At 45.4% G+C, this 4,570-nt stretch overlaps 1 pseudogene; it reads left to right on the top strand.

Moving 5' to 3' along the window:
• Positions 1 to 1,582: 1,582 nt before the first annotated feature.
• On the top strand, positions 1,583 to 2,860 carry LOC124991317 (alanyl-tRNA editing protein Aarsd1-like; annotated as a pseudogene).
• Positions 2,861 to 4,570: the final 1,710 nt, after the last annotated feature.

The raw sequence follows: 4,570 nt of genomic DNA, 5'->3' as shown, positions 1-4,570 counted from the left end.
TCATACCCAGAGTGCCAGACACAATGGACAGAAACAGTCCACCAAATGACACATGTGCAACAAGAACAGAGCACAGACAAATTGGTAGGGGTGGGGGTGGGGAGAGAACCAGGTTTCAAACAAAATGTAAAAAATTTGTATGATTTCAATAACAACTGGGACTAGAAGACAGTGAGTAATACCTTCAAAATTTTGAAAGACACCATTTCCAACCTATACTTTGTTAAATTATTAAGTCGTAGGGTGGTAGAATAAGTAAATATTCAGATATACAAAGTCTCATGACAAAGTTTCTTGAATTGGGTGTGGTAGCACATACCTGTAACCCCACCTATTCAGAAATCTGAGGTAGGAGGGTTGTGAGTTTGAGGCCAGCCTCAGCAACTTAGTGGTGAAACTGAGGGACAAAAACACAGTCAAGACAGATAATAAATAATTGGGTCTGATCAGGAAGTAGGGGCTGGTCGGAAAGAAAATCAAATGCTGCCCTTTCCCCCTCCTCCTTTCAAAGCCTTTCCTCCTATTCCTGCTTCTGCTCCAAATTGTTGCTAAGGTAACCTGCCCCAGGAATTGTTCCTCCCTGCAGGGAGTTGTAAGGATTGTTAGTTAATACCTCCTGGCTCTTATCTCACTACCTGGATCACTCCACCATTGGCCTTTCCCTTGTCCATTTGGCTCACCCTGGCCACTGGTCACCTATGCAGGATGGGGAGAAATCAGGGAGAAGAGGGCAGGAGAACAAAGAGAATCTAAATGTATAAAAGGGGTGGGAAACTCCACTTCTTTGAATGCCAATTCTAGGTCACCTTCTGTACAGAGAAGTCTGTTTCTGTTCTAAATAAAACTTGCTTTCTATGTTTGCTTCGACTTTTCTCTGGTGTTCAATCTTCAACATCTGGGGAAATGGAACTCATCGTCACTGGTAACTAGTGGTATCATATTTGGAGTTCCTACTGAGCAATTCACCAAGGTAAGCTCCTTTACACGCAGCCCACATCTGTCTGAGGTGCATCTTTCTTTCTGGAGGGCAATAATGGGCACCCGTGGGCTCCTTAAGTTCACTTAGTGCAGCTGCCATTCTACAAGACATGGGTGAGAGGGCTCCTGGCCTAGGCAGCTCTGAGTCACCTATTCTGCAGATTAGGTATGTTGGGTTCTACTGAAGGCATCTTGGGCTCTATTCAGGCCCAGAGAGTGATTGGCATGGGTACACAGTGTCTCTAATCCAGGTCTACCTTTGGAGGCATGGAGGCAGTGAAGTGGTTGGAACAACTGCAGGGTTCTGGCCTGGGCTACTCATAAGCAAATTCCGAAGATTCCTTCTCATGGACTTTCCTCAGGACCATCCCAAAGGCTATCTAGGCTGATCAATAGATAAGTGTCACTGAGGGAAATGGCCAATAACACTAGCCCCCTTGAGGGTCATGTTGTACTTCCCCGCATCCAACCCCTCCTGGATGCTCCTCTACCTTCTCAGTTCAGACGCTAGCAATTCAGACTCTAGGGCTGAGAGAGGGACATGAAACGGTTGTAAGAAAACTCCTGGAGTGTGTGTGTGTGTTCCGGGTCCTGGGTGATGGTAATGGCATTCCTGTGTCAGCGGGACAGCTATACCTGGGAGTTCACCACCACCGAGGTCTCTTGCCAGCAGGTGGAGCTGCAGACTGATGAGAACAATGGCAAGAAAGAAGTGCTGAGTGGTTTCCATGTGATGTTGGAAGACACGTTGCTTTTCCCTGAGGGCGGGGGACAGTCTGAGGACCACGGTACAAACACTGACATCTCTGTACTGAGAATGACTTGCCAGGGAACCCAGGCTGATCATTTCACATAGATACCTCTGGTCCCTGGGAGCCAAGTTCAGGTCCAGGTTGACAGGGAGCAGAGGTTTGATCACATGGAACAGCATCCAGGGCAGCATCTCATCACAGCAGTGGCTGATAAATCTGTTTGGTTTGAAGACAACATCATGGGAGTTAGGGAGACTGGAGGATAATTGAACTGGACAGTCCCTCTATGACTGCAGAACAAGTACCTGCCATTAAGCAGTGTCCATGAAAAAATCAGAGATCCGTTGCCTGTGAATATGTAAGAACTGAGCCTGAATGATCCTGAGGTGGAGAAAGTGAGGGACCAGGAATTACCAGATGATCATGCCAGACCCATTTGAGTTGTTACCATTCCAACCGTGCTGTGGAACTCATGTAAACAATCTCAGTGAACTTTAGGTAATTAAAATTTGGGGCACTGAGGGGGAAAAAAAAACAAAACCAACTTGATATTTCCGACTGGGATCCGGGTGCTGAAGTGGTTGGAGAGAAATCATGAAACTGAAAAGGCACAGACCACTCTGCTTAAGTGTGGAACAGAAGATCACGTAGAAGCAGTGATAAAGCTCCAGAACTCCTCCAAGCTCTTGCAGAAGAATAACCTGAATCTGCTCAGAGACCTGGTTGTGCATATTGCCCATGGTCTCAGGAATAGCCCAGACTGGGGAGGTGCATTCGTACTACACAGGAAGGAGGGCGATTCTGAATTCATGAATATCATTGCCAATGGGATTGGGTTCAAGGAGACCTTCCTCTTCCTAACAGTGGGAGATGAGAAAGGTGCTGGGCTCTTCTTACTGGCAGGGCCAGCAGAGACTGTGGAGACACTGGAGCCCAGGTATTGCTACATGGACTCTAACACTGCATGGACTCTCTTATGTGAGAGGGAGAGCATGGTAGCTGAGGTCCTGGAGGGCAAAGGAGCAGGGAAGAAAGGCCACTTCCAGGGCGAGGTTGCCAAGATGAGCTGTCAGGCAGAGGTGCAGGTGCTTCTACAGAACTACGTCAGCAAGCAGAGCACTGAGGGGTGAGAAAGCAGGGTGCCCACCCCCTGTGACCATGGAAGGAGTCTCCAGGACGATAAAATAATGTGGCTCAAAATGGTGCTATTACCACTTAAATTTATGACTAATTTATACAGTATACTCCAGTGTGTTTATGTGATTAGCATGTTTGTGAATAAACAGTTTTCTGATTTGGTGCCTAATAGGCATAAAAAAAGAAAGGAAGGAAGGAAGGAAGGAAGGAAGGAAGGAAGGAAGGAAGGAAGGAAGGAAGGAAGGAAAGAAGAAAGGAAGGAAGGAAGGAAGGAGGAAAATGCTTGGGTTTCCTTTGGTTGCATAGTAAGCCTTTACAAGCCTGTTTAGAATCTCCCCATTGCTGTTCCTGTGCTCAGATGTGCTCAATGTGTTTTCTTTAAGATACAAGAAAGAGTCATTTAAAAAAAAATCAACTCCTTCCATAAACTCCTCTGGGAAAAGGGCATGATATGTCTAATGACCACTGGGTGTCCCCCTAACTCTCTGGAGATTCCTTTGCCCACAGAGCAGAGAAATATGCAAGTTCTTTTTTTCCTTTTTCATGGGTGTTCATATTTAGAAATTTATAATGTTAGGAGAAGGTCAGTAAGTCCCCTAAGTCTGAAATCTCCTGGGTCTCTGGCATGGGGTAAACTGAGTCACTAGTATTTTGCTAAATAGGCCAGAAAGATTTGGCAAAACCAGGTGATAAGAGGCAGGTTTTTCTGGACTGCTTTGAAGCTCATGGAGAGACATTTCCAAGGACTCAGATGGGAATGAGCTTCACTCTGAGCAGTATTTCCAGGTTCACCACTAGCCTGCATACTGGGAAATAGAGATGTGTTTGACCCACAGACACCCAAAGCCAAAGCACCTCATTTTCTTATGCTTCCAGGCCTGGCCTCAGTAATCAATACAATGAAAGGAAGACGCCTTAAGGAATCGCCTACTGAGGGAAAGGAACAAGGGGAACCCTCAAAACTTCCACTTCTTGCTGGTCTCCATCAGCAGTCCTTCTGTTCTCCACACCCTAGCCCTCCTTCGTCTGCCCCAATAGTCAGGTCAAATATATCACCTTGCCAAGAGATGCCAGCTGGAGAATTTGGACTAAAGTACATACCCCTTTCTCCCTCCAAGACTTAAAACGATCAAGATAAATATGTTTAGGTGTTTCAGAACTTAGGGCAGGTGTTTGACCTCACCTGGAAAGATATTATACTATTACTTAACCAAACTTTTATTTCCAATGACAAGGCCACCCTAAAAGTAGCTGAACAATACAGGGATGACCTACATCTTACCTGGTGCTCCAGCAGCACAAACTAGAAGTAAATCCAATTATCTATCTGGAGCACAGTGGGGTTCCCAGAAATGATCCTGACTTTGATCTGAATGATGAGCAGGATGTGTGGAAAATTAGACATGTCCAGATATATTAATCCTTGAGGCCCTCAGAGAGGAGAATCAAACAAAAGACCATTAATTATTCCAAGTTATCTGAGATTATACAAGGCCCTCGGGAAAGTCCTGTTTTCATGGAGAAACTCAGGGAGGTAATAAGAAAACAACACTCTAGATCCTGAATCCGTAGAGGTCCACCTACTTTTAAAAGAAGTTTATTATTCAGTCAGTCCCAGACATTCAGACCAAATTATAGAAATTGGCATATGACCCTGATCAATCCTTAGATGATCTCCTCCAGTTTGTGTCTTCCATTTTTTA

This window comes from Sciurus carolinensis, chromosome 8 (assembly GCF_902686445.1).
Source record: "Sciurus carolinensis chromosome 8, mSciCar1.2, whole genome shotgun sequence".
Lineage (NCBI taxonomy): Eukaryota > Metazoa > Chordata > Mammalia > Rodentia > Sciuridae > Sciurus > Sciurus carolinensis.
The sequence above is the reverse complement of the archived record's forward strand: the minus strand, read 5'-3'. Positions and strand labels throughout refer to the sequence as shown.